At 34.4% G+C, this 25623-nt stretch overlaps 1 long non-coding RNA gene across 2 annotated transcripts; it reads left to right on the forward strand.

The window, feature by feature from the left end:
* Nucleotides 1–2391: 2391 nt before the first annotated feature.
* LOC140442638 (uncharacterized) lies at nucleotides 2392–20935 on the forward strand. Of its 2 annotated transcripts, none has more exons than XR_011951087.1 (3): nucleotides 2392–2509; nucleotides 10689–10894; nucleotides 20675–20935. It is a non-coding gene; the product is annotated as an uncharacterized lncRNA (long non-coding RNA). The 2 variants fall into 2 exon arrangements; XR_011951088.1 differs by lacking the exon at nucleotides 2392–2509 and adding an exon at nucleotides 2531–2616.
* The last annotated feature ends 4688 nt before the right edge of the window (nucleotides 20936–25623 follow it).

A 25623-nucleotide genomic window follows, 5' to 3' on the forward strand; every position in this document is an offset into this window, starting at 1 on the left:
TTTTGCTGTCATTTGCCAACATTCTGCTCCATATGTAAGAATTGGCTCTACAATTACTTTGTAGATAGTCATTTTAGTTTTCATAGTAGCTTTGTTGGACCAAAGTATCGAATTCAGAATTTGAACACTCTTCCTGCCTTGTTGCACTCTATAGTCTATATCTCGTTCCGTTGTTCCTTTACTGCAGATAATACTTCCCAAATATTTAAAACTTCCCAAAATACACTATTACATGTATATAAATCTTTAGTTAGATCCAAACTTGACTACACCGCGATAGTTTATTCATCAAGCAAAGTATCAGTATTGAAAACATTAGAAACTGTTCAAAACACAGCTCTACGAATAGCTACAGGTGCGTTTCGAACGACACCAGTTGAAAGTTTACAATGCTTAACAGGAGAACCACCCCTAAGTTTACGATGCAAATACCTTTCTCTCTCATATGCTTCTAAAATAGCTAGTAATAAAGAACACCCTACTTATACCAATACGTTCACAGATCGATTTCAAGACACTTTCTCTACATCAAGCCTAGATCCACCATTTTACGAAAGGGTTAGAAGAAACCTTCATGACCTACATCTCGAATTTCCTGAAATTCTCCCAATAAATTTCCTAACTTCTCCACCTTGGTTAATACCAATTCCCAAGATTAATACTAACCTTAGTATATATAAAAAACGTGAGACTATAACAGACTTGATCAAACAATCATTCTTAACAGAAATGGAAACTTATAAAAATCACTATAAGATATATACTGACGCATCCAAATCTTCAGACGGTGTTGGTGCAGCCATTCTCACACCCAATACATCCTTAAAATTTAAATTCAATCCCATTACTTCGTCATACACTGCGGAGTTGTTTGCAATATTACAAGCACTTATCCACATAAAAGGGTCGAAACAGTCCCCGTCTCTCATAATAACCGATTCACTAAGCTCACTTAACACTATTAAACGTTTATATACCAATAATCCAATTGCCTCACATATCAAATCAGAAATAGAGATTCTAAATAATAATAAGATCACTGTTGACTTCATGTTTGTTCCATCACATTCAGGTATACAAGAAAATGAAGAAGCAGATGAACTAGCCCGCTTAGCATCGTTCAGCCAGGACTCCATTCTTACTAATAAGGTTTCTTCAGCTGATTTCAAGTCAGAAATAAAATATAAAGTGTTAAGTGCGTGGCAAAATAAGTGGAGTGCATCACAAAATAAACTGAAGGAAATCAAACAATTAGTGAAACCGTGGCTCCAACCCACAGCGAATAGACACGACCAAGTGAGAATAACACGTTTGCGACTAGGACACAGTAACTTTACACATAAACACCTCTTTACGCAAACTGAGCCGCCAATGTGTGAAAATTGTCAAGCAACACTCTCCGTGAAGCATATACTAACTCAGTGCAAAACATATGAAGTAGCAAGAAAGAAGCACACTATCCCAAACAATATAAAGGAAGCCTTAGGAAAAAACATGAACGTTAAAAACACAATCAGTTATCTTAAAGACTCAGGACTATATCAATTATTGTAATTTTTTCTAACTTTACCTGTATTATATTTTTTAGGTCGCTAATAACCCTGGTGGTTACAGCGTAAATAAATAAAAAAAAAATCGGTTGCCTGTAAAGTCGGTTTTACGGGCGAAGATTTTACGTGACAACGTCTTTTTCTCGGTAGAATATTTATTGATATGAATATTATTAAATTGCACAATAGGAACAAGGAATTGAATGAAAATAAGAATTGCACAAATTTTAACTATAGAAATATATTTTGTTTACTAAAACATTGTACATGTAAACTTAAACTTAACTAATTTCTATTTGAGTGATTTTGTTGAGGATAGGACGATGATAGGAGAAATATGAAATGAAAGGAAGTGTTTCTGCTGTAATGTGTCTTGAACGCCAAGAACGTTCGAGAAAGACAAAGACACAAGCACGGAAGCACGCACCGATTCAACGCGCCTACTTCTCTAGTGCTGCGCGCGCAGCGGACCGATCATGTTTGAGTGGGAGAGAGACGCAAGGCATTCGCCGGTCCGGCGGGCCTCTCTCTCGTTCGGTGACTCACTGTAACAGAGGTGAGCGGGCGTTACACTTTTTCATGAATGACTCCGAGCCACAACCTAATTTAAGACGTTGTCACGTCAAAATTAAAAATGACTTGACAATTTTAACTACAATATTTCCATTTTAATGTAGTGTGTGATGAAGGAAGAGGACAGAAAGTCTCGGGCGGATTGTGTCAAATTATTGAATATTTTGTTTTATTGAAATTCCGGATAAGAGAGATTTTACTATAAAATTTCCAAACGATTATACTCGCTTCAGATTTATTACGTAAAGGTATAATTCCTGGTGGGCTTATTTTAATTAAAACAATGTTTATATAACAATACCCCAGATTTATTATTTATTGTACTATAAAATTAAATTCTTATAAATTGATTTTATATTTTGTAGAAGAAACTGAACTGAAGTGCAGTAAGTCAAATATTTTCTATAAATAATTTATGATTATTTTAACTTATTACATATTATTTTTAACACCTAGCATATTTTAAATAATTTTTTCAGTGATTACATGAGAGGTATGTAAGTCGTAGTAATGTATTTCTTATTTAGTTTAAAACTGTCCTGAGCTATATTCACACATAAGCAAACTGGGGTGACCCTTATGGTCAAAATACTAAGAGATAATGACCAATCGGTATTTGAAGTATCGGGATCGAAGAACCGCGCAAAAGATGGACAATAAATAAGCAGAATTCCTTAAAAAAAGGAAGAGTAAGATGCACAGGCACACCAGATTATCCTACATGGTGTATTTTAATTTAACCATAGTGTTAACATAGTAACTCTTTATAAGCCATACACATCTAGTTTTTTTCAAAAAATTTTATAGATCGAAAATTAATTTTTTTTCTCGGTTATTGATGGTACAATTTCCATAGTACTAGGGAAATTCGTATACACGAAAAAACTACAAAAAGGCAATATCCAGAGATATAAGGAGATGCAAAAAATCGTAAATTCGAGGCATAAAGTAGAACTTCTACAATAATTTAGTACTCGAACACTACAGAACCTACTAACAGAATATATTCGCTCCGTGCGTGACCATGGTAGGGGTACCTTGAAACGATGCCAGCGTGCGTAGCGGCGAAATATGACACAATTGGAGTATTTATACGCATAAATTTTATCAAAAATGTGTGCAAATACATATTGCGTATTTAATTGTGCTAATAATAGCAAAAATAGCTGTTTTTATAGGTGTAAAAAGTGTAGTTTTTATAGGTTTCCAAAGATTACATATAAATTAGAGAAAAGAAAAAGATGGATCCGTGCGATTAATATGAAAAAGTAAATATCACATAACATCATTTTTATGCAATTAAAATAGGAAATATTTAAATAATTTACCTTAAATGATATTTTATAAGGCTTCAAGCTAACTGCAGAGTGCCTGATGACTTTAGCTTTTATATCATAACTTTTACTATTACTGTTTTTAATTATATGCTCTTTCACGTGAAAAACTTGATTTGCCAGTACTAGGTTTTTAACTTTTCTTTTCCGTTTGGGCTTAAAAAGATATATTATGATGAATTTTGAGAAACCCAGTTTTTAATACTACATTTATTTTGTACATAAACTGAAAAAATATAGTTAAAAAGTTAATTATTAATAATTGTCAATTTCGCCTGTATTTAACAATGTCAAACATATGTCATTAATGTCATATGTTTAACCTGAAAATTGGTAGACTCCAAAACTGTCAGATGAAGGCGGTAGGTGTCGCGTCAGTCACGCACAGAGCGAATATGTAACAGCGCTACAGGCCTTGTAGGCCCCTGGCTTCTAAAAATGCTTATTTCTCACGCTTATTTCTGACAAATCTTGCTTTACTGCTTTCCACCATTTCTTCTTTGGCCGTCCTCTTCTTTTTTCCCCATTTCTCCCTCCTTTAGTATTGTTTTAATCTCTGGCATTCGTATAATGTGACCAAGCTATCTAGCTCTTTAGGCTCGTATTTTTGCCGTAATTGCTGGTTTTCCATACATCCTCATTATTTTTTTATTTGTTCGACTTTTTATTTGAGCACCTTTTCTTTCCAGATATTTTTTTTTCCTGCTGGTTTATAATCCACGTTTCACTGGTATCACTATTGATCTGATTTCTGTCCCGTAGACTCGAAGTTTAGCTGTTCTTGACACATTTTTGTCTCATATATTTGACACATGTCAGTAATTAATTTAATCACCCTATCGCTCTGCTTCCCTTCATGAATCTTCTGTTTATCTCTTTGTCTTGCTTTCCCGTGTTTGTTACGGTTACTCCAAAGGAGTCAAATTCTGACTAGACAGTCTCTGCTCTTTTCATTTTGATATATTTGTTATGTCTCCTCTTATTTTTATATATTGCGATTTTGTTTGGTTTATTAAAAATCCGTATCTTTTCGCTTTTTTCGTATATCCATTAATTCCCATTCGCGAACAACTTCTTCTAGCCTATTTTTGTCTGTCTCGTAATTTTTCTGTCTTTGTTATTTTAACTATTCTTTCTCTTCTGATGTTTGATCATTATTTATGTAGATGCGATCTTTATGATACTTCGACTTACTTTTCCTATTTAGTATTTTAATTTTATCTGCGAAAGTTTCCGTTTCTATGGCATAGACTGTTTTTTCTATTTTTGTTACGTTCCTCAGTTATATTTGCGCCTGCAGTTCTTGCGATATGAATGTTTCCTTGCTTTCTTTTAGTTTCTTATCACCATTTTGATCTATTTTTAAACCCGGTATAATCAAACTCTTCTTTTTACCTGTTTTCTCCACTTATTCCAGTCTATATTGTAATTGTTTTACGTCGTTTTTTAATTCTTTGTTCTTCTCCTTTATCTCTTGTAGTTGTTTATTATTTCCATTTGTTCTTTTTTTATTTACTTTACTTCATTCATCATTTTTTCATTTTTTTTCCCTTCAGTTGCTGTATCATTTTAATCATGGCATTTTTTTTCTCTTTCTTCCTCACCATGTCACTTTTAGAAGGTGTAAGCTTTGTCATTTTACTTCTGAAATATTCCGCCTGGTTACTTCACTTGCGTTTTGTTTATTCATCTCTATCTAGTTCGCTTCCTGTTCCTTTGTCACTTCTATTCATTTTCCTATATTAATAAAACTCTTTTATTACAATAACAATTATTATTTTAATTTAATTTAATTCTAATCTAAGTTTAATCTAATTTATTTTAGGGATGGATCTGGATTTTTGTAATAAAATTATGTGATTTTTATTTTAATATTTAATTTTTTGTCGGTACTAATTACTTTCTTATCTGCCAAAAAACGCGAAGGAATGCCTAAGCGGGCCGACCCCTCCGACTTAAAAAATTCGCCAAAACCAGTTTTTTAATCTTTCACACAATTATTTATTAACTCAAAACTTATCAAAATTGTTAAAATAGTTGTCTGATTTATCTGATGGTATTTCCTTTATTCACTACTATCACCTGTATGTAAAAACTTTTCACACTTATTTGAACGAAGCAACGAAGTACTAGGTATTAAACAACACAAACATATATATTTGGAGAAATTCATTGACGACCTCGAAGAGATGATTTAAAAAAAGTACGTTTCATAAATGGCTAAACGACAGAAGCCCAGGAATAAGAGAAAAGTATGTTACCCTCACACAACAAGTGAAACAAATAATAAGGCTGGAAAAGAAAGAGTACTGGGAGAGAATGTGCAGAGACACGGACAATACGATAGGGTATTACAGATATTCGAAAGAATGGAAAAAAATTTAAAAAAAACCACCAAAAGCAATACTTAAACGAGTTAAAAATATTATACAGATAATTACATCTAGGGTGTGAACAAAATTATTACACAAAATGATTGCAGGAGATAGACCGGAGTATATGCCACAAGACCTTGTGACAATAAAAATAGAGAAGCCGAAAATATAGAAGAAGATATAATTAAAACACTAAAAGCACTACAGCACAAAATAAAGCCAAAAATAGCAACGTACCAGGACCAGGGAACATAAAATATGGAGGCGCAAGGATTATGTCATTCATACGAGTGTTGTTTAATAAAATTGAAGCAGGACAGGGGATTTTAGAGAAGGGTAGTCATCATATATCATATATGCCCTCCACTTTAAAAAAAGGTGACAAAAGGTCACCAAATAACTAGAAAACTTAGTGTAATACATTTATTAACAAGAATCTTTTGCACAGTAATAAAAGAAAAAATAGAACAGCACGTAGACTATTAGGACGAATAATAAGCCGGAGTCGGAAAAACCAGATTGTGTCTAGATATTATATTTATCATAAGACAGGTGATAAGAAAGAACAAAGAAAAAAATGGTAAACCGCATATGACCTTTATAGACTTGAACAAAGCATATGATAGTGTGCACAGGAAATAACTATGGGAAGCAATGAGAAAAATGTACGTTAGAGAAAAATGGGTGAATATGACACAAATATTATATAAAAAAACAGAGCTGTAAATATAGTTAGGCAATGCATTAACAAAAAAATCGCAATAAAAGTTTTTAAACAGGGATGTGGTCTATCACCTACACTTTTTAAGATTCTTTTTCTTAGTCATTAACCTGATGCAGGTATCGTAATATCATGAAGCTATTAGCTAAAGTTCCCAATGTTCCTCCACGTTTTTCTATCTTCTGCCATTCCAGCACATTCTGACAATGGAGCGCCAATGGTAGCAACAATATGGTCCGTGTATCGTGTGGGAGATCTACCTCTATTTCTTTTGCCTTCTACTTTTCCCTGGATGGTAAGTTTTTCAAGACCATTTCTTCGAAGCACCAAATGTCCAAAATAGCTTATTATTTGTTCTGATATTTGCGTTCTTAGTCTTTTCTTTATATTTAGCTGGTCCAGTATGGATTCATTTATTCTTTGGGCCACCCATGGTATTCTCAGCATTCGTCTCCAGCAGTACATCTCAAATACATCTATGTTCTTTTTTCTTTCTCAGTAAGGGTCCAGCATTCCGATGCATAAGTAAAAACTGGAAAAACTAGGCTTCTTACTAGTCTCATTTTTGTATCGGTAGTTATTTCATGGCTTTTCCAAATTTTTGTTAATTTTGCCATAGCGCTTTTTGCTATTGCTGACCGCCGCTTTATTTCTTCAGTACAGCCTCCTTTGTTGGTTATTAAGGAGCCCAGATACACAAATTTATCTACAACAGCGATATTGTTTATCGTGATTTTTATCATGTTTTTAAGATATATATATATATATATATATATATATATATATATATATATATATATATATATATATATATATATATATATATATCTGTTTGAAAAACTGTCCAAGACTTATTTAAATATTTTATTTTTAATATTTAAAAATGACCTTATTTAGTCTTAAATCTTTTATAATATATTAGCTTATCATAATATGGCTTTAGTTACGCATCTTTTAAAGTTTCACTATCAATTTGGCTTATTCATTATTGTCAAGTTCTAAGAATTCACTTGTCTGCAAACAACGTACATATTTTTGGGAAACTATTTATCAACCCAAAACACTTCAGATTCCTCAAGGAAATGTACCCGTCTTTTGTGCAGAAAGTTTAAAATGACATTTTAAGCTTAATTTATTGCTATATACGAAGGTCCTAAAAGCAAAGGAACCACCTTAGTTGACTTTCCTAGATGCGTATTTTTCTGTATGAGCGGCACTCTAAACCAACTCGATGTCGCGAACGCATGTCAAGACCGTACATTGAAATGATTCGTGTTCCCTTCAATAACAAGTACTGGCAGAACCCTGGTCTGCATGGCCTTTTAACATACTACCGTAAGAGGAACCTCTACCACTACGAGTCCGACACTATTTGAGGGTGGCATGATTACATAAAGTAACACGGGGCTCCACCCTCCCCGTAGTACCTGTTTTGCGGAACATACACCTTCCGTTAATTCCCCCCCCCCCCCGGGGCGGATAGGTGAACACGTTTGACAGGTCGCCACTGAGGAGCTCTCCTCTGCCACTTACAAATCTCCCAGGTGAGTATATGCCGTAACCCCACTCCCTTACTGGGGAAAGGGCATGTCAGGGACGCAGCACGTTCAACCTAACCTTGTTCTGTAGAATGAGAAAAGAGTGGACCCACGAGAGACTCGTCTCGGATACTAGGAGTGTAGGCCGGTGACCGAAACGCCGAAGCGCCCTGCGTGCGTTTCTACAAACCCAAAACCTCGAGCGACAGCTCTCTGCCTCTTCATTCCTTCCCAATAGTGGCCTGTTATGACAGGCAGGGAAAATCGCCTCGGCCGTATTCTTATCTCCGCGAGCCGAACGGAGGCTATCGTCAACTGTACGTCCAGCCTACCCTAAGATTTCGAGCGGTCCACCAGCCACAGACGTCGCTGTCCATTTGTTTAAATATCGGCCGCATTTATAAAAGGTAAGTGATTCTCATTAGAATTGGCAATACGTTATTAAATCTGCCAATTGTTATTTGAATTACAATCTTTTACTTTACATATCCATATACACATACCTATTGCATTATTGTTATTTTAAATTATATATCAACCAGCGACCTCATTAAGTTTTACACAAAACATTGAGCCTTCGAGCCGGATAGTAATAAATAACTATAATTTTAATTCAGTTAATCTTATTTTGTTTCATTTGTAATGTTATAAACGTCACATCTTTATTAATTTATATTTAAATAATTATTTTATTTTAATTTCTTTATTAATTTATTAATTCCTTTAACTTCAGTTTCTTTTTTACCATTTTTTCTTCAAAAACTAGTTGGCGCCCTCTTTCTCTCTCTCTCTCTCTCTCTCTCTCTCTCTCTCTCTCTCTCTTTCTCTGTCCCGCAGAATAAATATTCGCCCTCTCTCTTTATTTCGTAATTCTTTCTTTCCGGTAAAATAAATATTCGCCCTTTCTCTTTCTGTCCGCTAGTAAATATTCTGTTCTATGTTGACATAAGAGCTAATTCCATCATAGGCATACATCCTATGACATCTGTGCTATACTTCATTTTAATCCCACTCACTTTGTGTCAATCACCTTTCGTAGCGGGAATATTGTTTTTTGTCTGTAATTAAAATTTAAAAAATAAGGTGAAAATTACCATATGGTTCATTTTATCGTCTGCAGAATTATCTTGGGGTGAGTACTTTCACTGTAATCTATTTATTTTATAATTCTGACAGCATTTTCAATATTCGTAACCTGACTTCTTTTAAAGCCACGTTCTCAATTTTTTGCATATAGTAATCTTACAAAATTTTGCTAATTTTAATGGTAAGTCTATTTCGTTTTATCCTTCCCATTTGCTATTTGTTTAATTGTAATTTTGGTAAAATAATTGGCAAGGAAGTTAACTCCCTTTGATGTTTCCCTAATACAGGCTAGTTAATATTCTAGTTTATTGAATTTATTGGAGAATTTATGGGATATGTCTGCAACATTTTATTGAAAATACTTTATGGAGAGATGTGGGCTTAAACAGCTATCTTCAAGACGTACTTACATACTTTGGAGCCGGCAACAGGACCTATCCACATAATCTGCAGGCCACACATATTAAGAAGCAAGCAGCCCATCGATGCCACAAGTACCATTTAAATGTATTTAATATTAAGCATTAGGCAGGGTTTTTGCTATTTAAATATTATGTTTCATGTGTTAAATAAACATAATTAGTTAAATTATTGTTTTATTTGCTATCAGCTAAGGATCTATTGTTTAATTCATAGTTTAAGACAAAACGAATTAACACTTGAGAGCCCGAGCTAGGCGAAGCATAGACGATAAGCTATATACATATATTACCTTTAGCATTTATTTCCATTGTATTACATTTCTTACATTTTTTTTGTGCTAACTGATTTTTGTGAAACGAAAACGGCAAACTCGAAGAAAAAGAAAAAGAAGGTGATTCAATAAAAAGGATACTCAGAATTAGTTCATTTGCTTAAAGTTAAATTCTTGCAGTTTTTGTATCTCTCTAGATAGTTGTTTCCTGGTTTTTTGCTTCAGTTCGTAAAATAGTTTTTGTATCATCAACTATTTTAACCACTGTTACATTTATGCCTTCGTTTATTTTGGCTGATTTTTGTTCATTCATAACATGAGATTTTAATTAAATGAGTATTAGTCTAGTTTCTATTTCCTTTACTGGTGCTGGTCTTGTACAGTTATGTGAAATTGTAGTAAATGTGCAGCAGTCGACTACTCTATACAGGTAAAGTAAAGTAAAGTTCGTGTAACCTTCTGGCTAAGGTCTGGTGTTATGGTTTTTAGGTCGCGCAAGCGCCCCTAACATGACCTAACGAATACTTTCGTAGCTGGGACCGACGGCTTTACGTGCCCTCCGAAGCACGGTGGCAGCTCAGTTAAATTAGAAATTTTTAATTTTTGTGGGGCCGGGATTCGAACCCAGGCCCTCCAGCTTGTTAAGCCAGTAACATAGCCACTGCACTACGGCTGCCACTTTATACAGGTAATGATGTTAAATGTCTGATTTGCATATTAGAGGCAGACTCCTTTTGCATTTTATTAGTGAGCACAAGAAGAATTATTTTACTTGTATTTTAAACGTTTACATATTAAAAAAAAAATTTTTGTTTAGAACCCTCAACATGAAAACCGTCCGCATTATTTTTGCCGCCCTTGCAGTTGCCATAGTAAGAACTGATGAAATCGATGACTGTAAATGTAGATCCCTGTTTGAACCAAGAAAAGACTTGGATGGGATAGTTAGATGTTTTCTTGGGGATTCTAAGTTCCCACCACAAGAGTGTAATGCACCAATCTATCCTGAATGTATATGTACAGGTATGTATTAATCTTGTATCTATTAATTTTTTAAGAAATATCATAACCTAACCTAACTTAACCGGGTTGATATAAATCTGTTGTATAAACATTAATAAGATCAATTGTAAGACTTCTCTAAAAAGTGATGGACGCACATCTTCAGATCCAATTAGGAAAAAAATTACATAAAGAATAGCATTAACATGTGCTAACGTATTCTGAATACAAGCATTAATATTAAATTTTTCGTATTTGCAATATAGAATCTATCTATATAAAAGGCTAGGACGATAAGTCACACTGTTTGTCCGGTAGCGTATCTACGCCAATGTACTTATCGTTTATCATCACAATCGATACAAAAAATCGATAAAAGTTGCCGCGGAAAACTTCAACGTTCCAACTTCTTTAAATAAACTGTAGGGCAAAATTAAAACGTAACAGAGAGTTGTTCGTTAAAAAACTTTTATTAAAAAAATTCAAGAAAAATTATAAATGAAAATATCTTAAATTTTCTTTAAAAGAAAAATATCCTCCTCTACTTTTGGAAGGTTGCTGTGTGAAGTAACAGTGCCAGAATATTCACAGTATAGGCATTTATCTGTACCTGTCTTTCTGAATCTATGAAGATATGTCCTAAAACAACCATGTCCTGTGAGTATTTGCGTCAGGTAGTAGAGGAGGATTCCAAAGATGGAGTCAAGGTGAATGGCGTAAATATCAACAGTATCAGATACGCCGATGATACAGTGTTAATTGCGGATTCCGACGTAGGTCTACAACGACTCATCGACAAGACCAACTCGACCTGTGAGCAATTTGGTATGAAAATAAACATTAAAAAAACCAAAGTGATGTTAATCCAAAAAAACCAAAACGTACCTCAACCTTGCACAATAAATGGGCACATTTTAGAACAGGTCAATAGATTTAAGTACCTGGGATGTTGGATCGATAGCAGCCTAAATCCTGATCTAGAAATAAGATCGAGAATAGAACAGGCCAGAAAATCTTTCGAAAAAATAAAAAAACTGCTTTGTGATTCTCGAATAAAACTCGAAATTCGACTACGTTTATCAAAATGCTACGTTTGGTCGATTCTTCTATATGCAGTTGAAACGTGGACCCTAAAAACATCAACCGTAAATAAATTGAAGGCCCTTGAAATGTGGATCTACCGGAGAATGCTCAAAATTTCATGGACATCGCATACCTCAAACGAAGAAGTGCTGCATAGAGTAGGCAAGGAAAGAGAAATTTTTAACACAGTAAAAGTTAGAAAAACATCATACCTAGGCCACATACTGAGAAATAATAAGTACCAATATGCCCAACTTATAGTGAAAGGAAAAATCGAGGGAAAGAGAGGCCTAGGAAGGAAAAGACTATCGTGGCTCAGAAACATCCGACAATGGACAGGGCTAAATTTCGAACAGCTAATAAGAACAGCTGAAGATAGAGAAGATTTTAAAATTGTAGTAGCCAACCTCCATTGAGGAGAGGGCACTTTAAGAAGAAGAAGAAGTAATCCAGTCACCTGTGATCACAGTCCACCATCAGCATCTTGGTCCACATAGCAACATCTTTGGTGCTGTTTCACTCTTCTTGCATTCTTTTCATTTATCTTTACTTTTCTTCTTTTTTACGGCTGTTCTCTTCTCTCATAGAGATTTCTCCTTTTACTGCTAGCACATGCAGGTGAACACAACCCGTGATAGTCCACAAGGTCGCTGCAGATAGAGTCCTGTAGGCGCATGATAGTCGCAACAGACTTGTTCTCTCTACTCGTATTATGAGCCCTTTGTAGGTCGGTATTTTGATCGCCTCACTCCAGTCTGGTACCGCGAAGAGGATGACTGATTTCACAACACCGTCTAAAGCCCTCCTCCTTTCTGATTTAGATCCTCCAATATTAGGAATAACTCTCCCCATCGCAGCAGCACTCTTTGCTCCCTTCTAGGCTACCATCCGTATATGCTCCCCTAACCGCCATATTGGTGTAGTGTCACTCCCAGATATTTGACACTTTTCTTTGATGTTAGTTGTACCCCTGCACATTTGAGTTACATCCACCATTAATTTATTGTGGGTGGATTGCACCACCCACAATAGATAGAATAATGCTTTTACAAATTCAAGCAACACCGGTGAATATTAACATATTACAGGTATATGCGCCAACGGCAGATAAAGATGAGGCAACCAGTGAAGAATTCTATGAACAACTGGGAAGCCTGATGAAAATGACAAAAAAACATCATCATCATCATCATCATTGGCTTTTACAACTCTTCGTGAGTTTTTGCCGCCTTTACTATTAATTGCCTTCCATTGATTTAGATCCTTTGCTATTATTTCCCATGGCCTTACTTCCATCTTCTACAGGTCTTCCCTGACTGCGTCTTTCCACCTTTTTCTAGGCCTTTTTCTACAAAAAAACATGAAGTAATAATAGTGATGGGAGATTTTAACGCAAAGGTTGGCAGAGGCAAGGTGAATGAGATCGTGGGTAACTTCGGCCTAGGAGAGAGAAACGATAGAGGTGATAGACTTATATGCTTCTCTCAGGAATATAACCTGCTGTTAAGTAATACACTCTTCAAGCTCCCCAAACGTCGACTTTACACATGGAAATCCCCCGCTGACTCACCTGACAACATCATAAGGAATCAGATTATATAGCAGTACCAACAAGATATAAAAACACGATAAAATCATCAAAAACGTACCCAGGTGCCGATGTGCCTACGGACCACAATCTGTTGTTATGCAGAATGGTCATGAGAGTAAAACGGCTCGAGAAAAGATCTAATTTAAACACAATTGATATTAAGAAACTCACTAACCCAGAAACCAAAATAAAAGTACGAGAACAACTAGGAAAGAAAATAAACGACATTAACGAGAACACGTCAGACATAATAGAGAGATGGGATAAATCGAGGGAAGCAATCCAAACAACATGCGCGACTCTATTAAAGCGTGACAGACGGAAGAAGAAAGAATGGATGTCTGATGAGATAATGAATATGATGGATGAAAGACGTAAATTCAAGAATAAAAATGCAGAAAAATACCAGCAGATCCACAAAATCATAAGAACGAAAATTCGAGAAGCCAAAGAAAAGTGGTTTTCCAACGAATGCAGGGAAATAGAACAATACGAACGAAAATACAACAGTTACAATATGCACAAAAAAATAAAATCAATGACAAACAAGCAGAAATTCAATAAGTCACCCAACAGCATAAAAGATGGCGATGGAAATCTTATCTCGGAGCCATCAACGATCTTAGAAACATGGAAATCATACATAGAAAAATTATTTGCATCTGACAGTACTGATGATCACCTATATGGAGAAGGAGAAACAGGATCTTCAATCCTTAAATCGGAGATAGAAGATGCCATTGCAGCACTAAAAAACAATAAGTCAGCAGGTCCGGACAATGTACCCTGCGAAATATTAAAGATCCTATGTAAATCAGACAAACAGTTCCTTGATAATCTAGTTGAACTTTTTAACAACATATATAATAATAATAGTCTCCCGTTTTATACCGCTTTGCGGCTATGGGAGTATAGCAGGGTGGTCTGCTATATCTAGGGCCTACGGTATACAAGGAAGGTAACATGGCCAGTGCTACGCTTCAACCGCCTATTATTACCCCTGGTTTTACCCAAGGTACTCATTTTATTCAGGCTGAGTCGACCTGGGGCCTATAGACATTTTTAAAAATGTCTATAGGCATATATGTTTTAACAACATATATAATAGCGGTAAAATCCCGGAGAACTGGCTGCAGTCAACATTTATTACAATCCCGAAGAAACCAAATGCCCAGATCTGTGATGACTACCGGCTTATAAGCTTGATCAATCATGTCACTAAAGCGTTCGCTAAGATCATTCATAGAACAATATATGATAAATGTGAGTCAAATATTGATAGATCGCAGTTTGGCTTTCGGAAAGCACTTGGAACTAGAGAAGCAATTTTCGCTCTCCAGGTGCTTATACAGCGGTGTAGAGACGTTGATAAGGACGTGTATTTGTGCTTTGTAGATTTTAGAAAAGCATTTGATAATGTCAATCATGAACAATTGATAGATATTCTGCGAAAGACAGGTATTGACGACAAGGACATTCGAATTGTGGTAAACCTATACTGGGGTCAAACAGCAAGAGCAAAAATTGGCAACGAACTCACTGAAAGTGTGCAGATCAAAAGAGGTGTCCGTCAGGGGTGTATATTATCCCCACTCCTATTCAATATTTATTCCGAAGAAATATTTAACTAATGTATGGAAAATGCAAATGAGAGCTTAAAAATAAACGGCGAGTTAACGAACAATATAAGATATGCCGACGACACGGTGATCCTTGCCAGTACCATAGACGAATTACAGTAGGTAATGGAAAGAGTTTATTCAGTTAGTGAGGAATACGGCCTGAGCCTCAACTTCAAGAAGACAAAGTGGATGCTGATAAGCAATAAGCAACAGCCTGCTCGACAGTTACGGATAAGTAACATACTAATTGACCACGTAGAATCTTATGTGTACCTTGGCACCAACGTAAATGCAAAATGAAAACAGGCCACAGAAATTAAGGCGAGAATAGAACGAGCTAGAGCAGCATTTAGCAATATGAAAAAGCTCCTCACAAGCAGGGATTTGTCTCTTCCCCTAAAACTACGTCTAGTTAAATGCTACATTTTTCCGATCTTACTGTATGGTGTGGAGGCCTGGACGCTGACGGAGACGCTCACGAGAAAACTAGAAGCATTCGAAATGTGGGTGTACCGACGCATTCTTCGTATATCCTGGACCGAACAGTTCACCAACATAGAGGTAATCCAAAGAATCGGAAAGGAGAAAGAAATCGTGAATACAATTAAACAAAGAAAGCTTGAATATCTAGGCCACATATTGAGACACGATAAGTACCGTCTACTGCAATTGATTGTCCAGGGAAAAATAAACAGTAAGCGCGGGCCAGGCAGGAGAAGACACTCGTGGCTCCAAAATCTGAGGAAGTGGTTCGGGCTCACATCGGTCGAACTATTCAGAAGCGCCGCAAACAAGATTAAGACATTGCCATGTTAATAGCCAACGTTTGCAACGGACAGGGCACTTAAGGAAGAAGAGGATTGCGCCTCTGCCTCTAGGAATGTTTCCGAATGTGTCCGAAATTAGTCTTTTATTTTTTTTTTGTTTCTGCTCTTTGAACTCTTTGTGTTTGCCACAACTCGAGTTCGTTTGGAATCTAAATATTATCTGACCAGTATTCTAATTTCTAGCCTTACTAAAGGAGCACCATATTCTGCATTTACTAAAGCAACATCTAATAAATCACGTTTTTTAATTTTAGTGAGTGCAAGGAACGAATGGAGGAAACATGCGTTCGTTTAATTTTGTTCAGAATTGTTCGTTTTTCTAAAGGAGGGAAGGTTTAACTGGAATAGAAAGGATTGTCAAGGGTTAGACTAAGGTAGTGATTATAAAATTGTGATAGACTGATAGTTAATAATACAACGAAAAATGACATGATTTTTCGCATGCGAAAAAATTGAACATCTAGATGAGTACGGGTGGCTTCAGTCAATACACAAACCTGAGTTTCTCTAATTTTTTGTTTTTGACTAATTTTCTTTTCACGAGGTCTCATGAGCAGCATTTTTTTTCCTCTACCATTAGTACATCCAAACCTATCAAATATATAGAGTAAGATCCCAGAGCGATCAGACATAACTTATTTTCACACAGATGAAACCTTATAGTCTCAGTAGCGTCTCGCGTGTTTTGAATACCTGCGTATTTATGAAACTTGCTGAGTGACAGCTGGGCAGGTACCAGGTGAGAAAGGTAATTAAAAATAAGAGCTATTTAACTTAAATTTACATAACTGATTTTTATACATATTTTGTAGAATATTATTTTGAAAATACTGTAATAAGTGTCAGACATTTGTCATGGACCAGAACTTTTGTCAGACGCTTTAAAGCTCCGCTAAAATTAAATTAACTTTACTTAATTTTACATGTCTGATTTTTAAATATGTTATTAATGGAACTATAGTAAAGTTATATTTAATCAGTCAGACAAATCAGAATGACCAAATATCCCTCAAACACAAAAATAAGTTAACCAGAAGTATGAGCGCGAGAGTGCTGTGCTTGCATTTCAGAGTGAGTGAGACGTCTATAACTTGGTTCTCCTTTACGTTACTTTTGATCAATATTTCTCTCCTTCGATCAAAGGCTACGAAAGAGGCCTTCGTCATGAGTCTACTCTATTAGATTTCAACGTTTCTGGTTCCGATCAAGTTAGACCGTCAGATTTTTCGCAAGAACTCAAAAATATCAATTTTAAACAGGCCCTCGTTGATTTTTTTATTCAACACTGGACATTTGATGAAATGGTGCCATTTATTGAGAATAAACGAGTACTAATTAATTCTAAACAATGTCATTCTTACATCGTTGATAATAATACAGTTTTATCGAATGTTGATTACAATTTATCGTGTCCTGAACATGAAGAAGCTGACACTAAAATTGTTTTTCATATTTGTAATGTACACGTTAAAACAAATTTTGTTATTAGATGTTCTGATACTGACATTGCGATAATTATGTTGGACATATGCATAATTTAAAAAATGATGTTTCGAATGTATGGTTAAACGCAGGCACCGGAAATAACCAGAGATACATTAATTTGACAAAGGTTTACGAGTACTTGGGACCATCTTTATGTAGAAATTTGCCAGGGTTTCACGCTCTAACTGGATGTCACTTTAATCTTGCCTTTTTTAAAAAGGGTAAACAAAGACCATTCAATATATTAATGAAGAAACATGAATATCAGCGAGCTTTCATGCAGTTTGGAAAATCAGAGTTGTTTACCGATGAGCGCACCCAAAAAGATATTTTCAAAATAATCCAAAAAATTATCTGCGAAATTTATAGTTTTACTGATACGTGCAATATTAATGCTGCCCGGCTTCAATTATTTTTAAATAATTACAGCGTATCTAATATTAACAAAGAATTTAATCGCAAAAATTTAAAAAATTTTGATGCTAGCAGTTTACCACCATGCTAAAGTGAGTTATTCCAACAATTCCGACGTGGTAATTACATTTGTAGCATATGGAATAATGCAAATGTAAAACAACCAACCATTTTAACTCCTAAACACAATGGGTAGAGATTAGAAGAAAACCAATATCACTTTCATTGGTTTGATGGTGAACAATTACCAGCAAACGTTAGTGAATTCCTTTAAACTTCAGGTATTATACTTTGATTTCAGGTTTAGAATTTATTATGTTTGTGATTTTCTGCTTTTTAATTCTTTGAACTATTTTTTGCAGAAGAACCAGCCAGCAACAACATAACTGATAATGATGAAGATGATGACTCGGATGAGCAGCATCATGATTGGTTGAATGATGAAAATTGTAATAATTGCGACAATGAATATGATGATTAAAATATGAAAAATGTTTGTTTCAATCAATCCCAGTTGAAGATTTTTTACAAAAATTATTATTTTTTTAATTATCCTAACTAGTATCCTTTTACAATAAAGAAAATATAATTACTATTTAAATGGGAATAAGCCACAATTAAAGGTTAAAGTACGTTTATTGACGTTATTAAATGCCACAAGAAAATAGCTTCAGAACAATAAAAAGTAAATATAATTTCTTATGAAACCAAATTGCTCCGATTTAATTAATTATCCCAAATATATTCAATACATTAATTTATTTTAATATTTATCTTAATGTTAGAGTTCATCATATTAAAATAGAGATGCAAAAATATTTAATCAGATCGAAAACAGTAAGTATTCTTAATGTATTTGAATTTTTTACTTTGAGGCTCATGCGCACAGCACTCTCGCGCTCATACTTCTGGTTAACTAATTTTTGTGTTTGAGGGATGTTATCATTTTAATTTGTCTGACTGATTAAATATAACTTTATTATAGTTCCATTAATAACATATTTAAAAATCAGACATGTAAAAGTAAGTAAAGTTCATTTAATTTCAATGGAGCTTTAAAGCGTCTGACAAAAGTTCTGGTCCATGACAAGTGTCTGACACTTATTACAGTATTTTCAAAATAATATTCTACAAAATATGTATAAAAATCAGTTATGTAAATTTAAGTTAAATAGCTCTTATTTTTAGTTACCTTTCTCACCTGGTAACTGCCCAGGTGTCACTCAGCAAGTTTCATAAATACGCAGGTATTCAAAGCACGCGAGACGCTACTGAGACTCTAAGATTTCATCTGTGTGAAAATAAGTTATGTCTGATCGCTCTGGGATCTTGGACTAATATGATTATTAGCCAATGCAGTTTCTTCTACGGGTATTGGACTATTTTGAAAAGCTGTAATAGAAAGTACCAATTTACTATTTGTCTTACAAATAGTGGTGTAAACAGTAGGGGTTTTGGATTTTTATTGTCATATTACTAGCTTCTTCTCAAATAAAGAAGAGATCTTATTTTAAGCAGCGTTAAATTTAACCGGACACAATTGGGTTTATCGCTCGGTATAACGCTTCATTGTGAACGCTAATGCAGTGAAGAAAATACTAGGGGGACTAGAGATAAATATGATGATAAACTTTGTCTTCTTCTTCTTCTTCTCAAGTGCTTTATCCGGTCCGGATGTTGGCGATCATCAAGGCTATCATGGTTTTGTTAACTGCGTTGCGAAACAGCTCCGCGAAGGTCATCCCAAACCATTGTCGGAGGTTTTTTAACCACGAGATATGACAGCGCCGCTGTCCTCTCCTGCAAAATAATTTACCCTGCATAACGAGTTGAAACATTCGATATTTTTCTTCGTTTCGTATCACGTGCCCGAGGTACTCAAGCTTACGTTGTTGCACTAAATTAAGCACTTTTTTTATTTTCTCATGCGCTGTAGGACTTCAACGTTGGTGGCATGGTCCACATACGATATTTTTAGTATCCTCCGGTAGATCCACATCTCTAAGGCTTTAGTCCGATTTTCTGTGGCTTGCATCAGTGTCCAGGCTTCAACTCCATATAGTAACACTGGAAGAATGTAGCACCTTACTATCCGCATCTTGGTTCCCAAACTTGATAAAAGTAGACCGTGCAATTTCAGTTCTGGATCTAATCTCTTGAGAGTAGTCCCATAGTGAGTTGAGGTTAGTTCCAATGTAAGTGAATCTGTCGACTCTCTGGATCTCTTCGCTACCTGCCATTAGTGTCCCGGGATCTAAATTTGCACGGCTGACAACCATGAATTTGGTTTTCTTAATATCAAGGTCTAGTTCGTATGTTACGCTCACAGTTCTCACTCGGTCTAGTAAGGCTTGTAGATCATTTAGGCTGGTTGCTAGTAACACAGTGTCATCGGCGTAGAGGATATTATTGATGTATTCACCGTTCATTCGGATTCCCATCTCTGGGTTTGTGAGGGATTCAGTAAAAATGTTCTCAGAGTATATATTAAAAACAGTCGGCGAGAGCACACAGCCTTGCCTTACTCCTTGCATGATCTTCAATTGGTCGGTCAGCTTGTCTTCAACATTGACTTGAGCACGCTGGTTCCAGTATAAATTCATGATGATCCGAATGTCCTTCTCATCCAATCCTACTCTTTGTAGGTCGGCGAACTTTGTCTATTAAGAGAAAATATATTAGTATCTCTGTAAGCATCTCTAGCTAATTTATTAATACGACCTATAATTGTTTTATCAAGTTAGTCAAAATAAAAATAAAAACAAAATATTTTTTATAGATCCAGCCACTGCAGAACCAGAAACACCTAAAGGCAAAAATAGAGTACCGGAATTTAAGTGTATACAAACCGAGAATGATCAACTCATAAAAAAAGGGCCTTGTGAAAATGAGGATGACTGGAATAAATTTTATGAGGAATATCCACATTTAAAACCTGCTAATAACAATTGAAACTGCATAAATGTTTATATAATATTCATGAACAAACCTTATTTGCTGAATTAATAACAAATTAAATAAAGTGTAACAAATTAATAAATTAGTTTTAATTTTAAAAGCAAGTGCGTTAGAGTTGGATTTAGATTATTTAGAAGACAAATACTTAGGAATGATACGGTCCTGCAAGGGACAACAGTATTTCAGGTGATGTTTGCTTCATAATAAACTTCAAATAATTGAGGTATTGCAAGTTTGAAAATTTAACAGAGTTCAAAAATAAGTCTTAAGGGCTAGTGCATACAGGTAATAGTAGTGAATAAATAAAAATAACATAAGACAAATAAAATAGAACTATTTTAATGATATTAATAAGTTTTGAGTAAATGAATAATTGTGCGAAACATTAAAACACTGGTTTTGGCGAATGTTTTAAGTACGAGAGGTCTACCCGCCTAGGCATTCCTACGAGTTTTTTGTAGATAACAAAGTAATTAGTACCAACAAGAAATTAAGTATTAAAATATAAGCCACATCATTTCATCACAAAAGTCCAGATCCGGCCTTAGAATAAATTAGATTAAAGTTTAGATATTAAATATTGTAATTAATTATTTTAATTAAAATAATAAATAATAATTGACATTGCAATTTAAAAGCTTTACTATTATGAGAAAATAAATAAAAGTGAAAAAATAAGAGAAAGCAAAATGGATACAGATAAAAAAGCGAAAGGCAAGAGAAGAAACCAGGATGAATATTTTAAAAGAAGTAAAAATACAAAGCAAACACCTTCTAAAAGTAACACGAAGAGCAATGAAGAGGAAGAGGCTATCATGATTAAAATATTGCATTAATTAATACGCTTAGAGAACTCCTATAGAATTCTGCCTAGAACATAATCTTGCGGTAATCAATACTTTCTTCAAACTGCCTAAACGACGCCTTTACACTTGGAAATCGTCAGCTGACACGGTCGATAAAATCGTTAGAAATCAAATTGACTGTATTTTAATAAACCACATATACAGAAACGCAATACAATCGGTGAAAGCGAACCTAGGTGCAGACATGGTGTCGGACCACAATCCTCTTGTAGCAAAATTCCAACTTCACTTAAAAAAGATACAAAAAAGCTACAAAATTGATAAAATAAACATACAAAAATTAGAATCAGAAGACGTCAAAAAAAACTGAAACAAGAAATTAATGCAAACCTAGAATCCACACCGGAATCAATTGATGGTTATGTAGAATAGCAGTGGCAATTCTTTAAAAATGCAATTATTGAACCAAGTCGCAGATAACTCAAAACAACCAGATACAAGAAAGGAGATTGGATGACAGAAAAAATTTTGGAAATGATGGAGAACAGAAGAAGGCAAAAGAATATAAACATAACTCAGTACCAACAGCTGCATAATCAAATAAGGAGGAAAATAAGAGAAGCTAAAGAGACTTATTTTGCTGAAAAATGCGAAGAAATAGAAGACTTACAAAACAAATATGATAACTTCAATCTCCATAAGAAAGTTAAAGAATTATCTGGGGTAGCAAAACAAAAAACCTTAAGCATACTATCGGACAAACAAGGATTAGTTAAGACAGAACAAAAATTAGGATGATGGAAAGAATATATAGACGAAGAAGATAATCAGACTAAAGACAAGGGACCCAAAATATCAGAGTCAGAAATTATGCATGCAGTAAAGTCCATGAAAAATAATAAAGCTGCTGGTCCAGATGAAATACCGGAAATTGCTAAAACCAGTCAATGAAAAAAACATCTTTTAGTTCAACTACTGAACACAATCTATTTCACAGGAATCATTCCACGTGAAATGCTGACATCAACATTAATTTGTCTACCAGAGAAAGTAAATGCCAAAGAATGTAGTCATTATCGAACGATCAGTCTAATGTTAGATACCTTTAAACCCTGCTAAAAATCATCCATAATAGAATACACGCTAAGCTGGAGATGGGTATTAGTGATTTCCAGTTTGGATTTCGGAATGTAATGGGCAAAAGAGAGGCACAATTTACTTTTAACGTGCTGACCTAAAGATGTTTGGATGTTAATCGAGATCTTTATGTATGCTTTATAGACTAGAACAAGGTATTCGATAAGGTAAACATGACCGACTTATAGAACTACTCAAAAACAATAATCTGGATGGTAGGGATGTAACATTGATATTAAATTTATACAACAGCCAACGATCAAATGTGAAAATTGAATGAGAAGTATCAGAAGAAAAGGAGATAAGGAGAGGGGTCAGACAAAGTTGCATATTGTCGCAGTTATTGTTTAATGCTTATTTTGAAGAAATCATACAAGAAACTTTGGTATACGAGACAGTCGGCATAAAAGTGACGGAAGTTTAATTAACAACATTAGGTATGCCGACGATACAGTCATAATAGCCAACAACTTGAAAGACGTAGAAAAAATAATAAACAAAATATTAAGACATAGTGGAGAATACGGACTCTCTCTTAACATAAAAAAACCAAATTCATGAAAATTAGCAAGAACAACAACACAAACGAAATAGTACCGATAGGCGGCTAGCAGATTGAGGGAGTAAAACTATATACTTACTTGGGAACGATGATCATAAAAATTAACGATTATACTGCAGAAATAAGATTCATAATTTAAAAAGCACGTGCAAACTTCGTAAAAATGAAAATGATTTTATGCAACAAAAATCTGACATTGGCTCTCAGAATAAGGCTAATAAAATGCTATGTACATAGTGTATTCTACTATGGAGCTGAATCATGAACATTAAACCGGAATACAATAAATTGACTTAACGTGTTTGAAATGTGGACATTTAGAAGATTGTTAAGGATTCCATGGGTAGATAGAGTCACGAATACAGAAGTGTTTAAGGAGAATAGGCAGAGAAAGGGAAATGGAAAATACAATAAAAGAAAGGAAATTGCAATATATCGGACATGTGATGAGAAGCGAAAAATACAATATCTTGAGACTCATAATTCAAGAAAAAGTAGAGGGTGGGAGAAGCTTAGGAAGAAGACGCATTTTCTGGTTGAAGAATCTGAGAGAGTGGTTTGGTTGCAGCTCAAGGCAATTGTTCAGAGCAGCTGCCTCGAAGGTCAGAATAGCCATGATGATTGCCAACCTTCGTCGCGGAGATGGCACTTAAAGAATAAGAAGAAAGTTAGATTAGAATAAAATTAAATTGAAATAATAAATAATAATTAAAATTATAATTTAAAAGCTTTATTAATATAGAAAAATAAATAGAAGTAAAAAAGGAACAGGAAGAAAAATATATACATATAAAGAAACGAAACGCAAAAGAAGAAAACAGGATAAACATTTTAAAAGAAGTAAAAATACAAAGCAAACACCGTCTAAAAGTGCCACGAAGATTAAATGATTAAAATGATACAACAAGTAATGAAAAAAAAATGAAGAAATGATAAACTAAATAAAGCAAATAAGAAAAAAACAAATGGAAAATCATAATCAACTATATATTATAACGGACAAAGCATAAAATTAAAAACGACGTAAAACAACTACACGATAGAATAGAAAAACTTAAGACAACAAGTAAAAAGAAAAATTACAAAAATAGTACCTGTTCATGCTTTGAAAATTATTACGATTAATTTAAGTTGGACTCGAAATTAGCTGAAGAGAGTAGCGCATCGTTTTCTGGTAAAAGTTTTAATGAGAATATAATCACAAAAGATTAGCTTTATTTGTAACTTTTAACTGTCTTGTACTAATAGTAAACATTGTGTTAAATGTATGATTAAATACTAATTTTAATTTTATATTACATTTAATCTTATATAAGCATATTGTACTTACAAATTATTCATGGGAACTCAGTAACCGCAAAACTTACCTGGAAAAGAAAATAATGACATTAGTTTAAAAAGTTTACGCATTTTTAAATATTAATAACTTGGGATTTATAGATCCAAATTATATTTAGTGTTGACAAATAATAGACTAGAATTTATAACGATCCACAACTGTTTGTTTTGAGCTTTAAGACTTTGTTTGTTTATATTTAATATTTGGAACAATATAGAAACATTATATTACGGTCTATATTTTTGCCTAGGACGTGTACGAACTCATCACTTAATAGCCCTCATAAAATTGTTAGACCCTTCAAGATATAGTAAACTGATCACAGGCATCCTTTGGAGATAGGTAAACTCATCACCGCAAATAGGTCAACTCATCAGCAGCATTTTTGCTCCAAGGCGCTGGTTTCTAATGCGGAAGATTGACTGTTACAAGTTAAAATTCTTGTTTGTGTGGTAATTGATTAAATTCAGAAATTATTTTAAGCAAATTTCTTAAAAGTGGATTAATATCAAGTTTCTTACGGGGTGGCCTATTAGACGTATCTGCCAATGTAAACGGTTTTCAGATCTGAAAATTTAGTTGCATAGGTTTTCTATAGTGAACTTTATAATGAAAATAGTTTATAAAAACAGTTGGAAAATGGAAAAATGGGAATTCGCATGGATTTGTGGTGAAATGTATATGGCTATACTGGGATGCCCAAACAGTTATAGGAAAAAGAGAGTCAATATTTATGTGGTTCTGTACCATATAATCGGCCATTTTACAAAATAGTGTTGCTGTCACTTGCCATTGAAATCTCTCCTCTTGTAAGTGGTTACCAAACCAAGTTTTTGGATTTTGCGAAACCAATTTTGAGTCAAGTAAAATAAACACCCAATTCGTTTCTCAGATGGCCGATTGGCAAATGCGGCCTTGTGAATCGA

Source organism: Diabrotica undecimpunctata, chromosome 6 (assembly GCF_040954645.1).
Source record: "Diabrotica undecimpunctata isolate CICGRU chromosome 6, icDiaUnde3, whole genome shotgun sequence".
In the NCBI taxonomy this organism is placed as follows: Eukaryota; Metazoa; Arthropoda; class Insecta; order Coleoptera; family Chrysomelidae; genus Diabrotica; species Diabrotica undecimpunctata.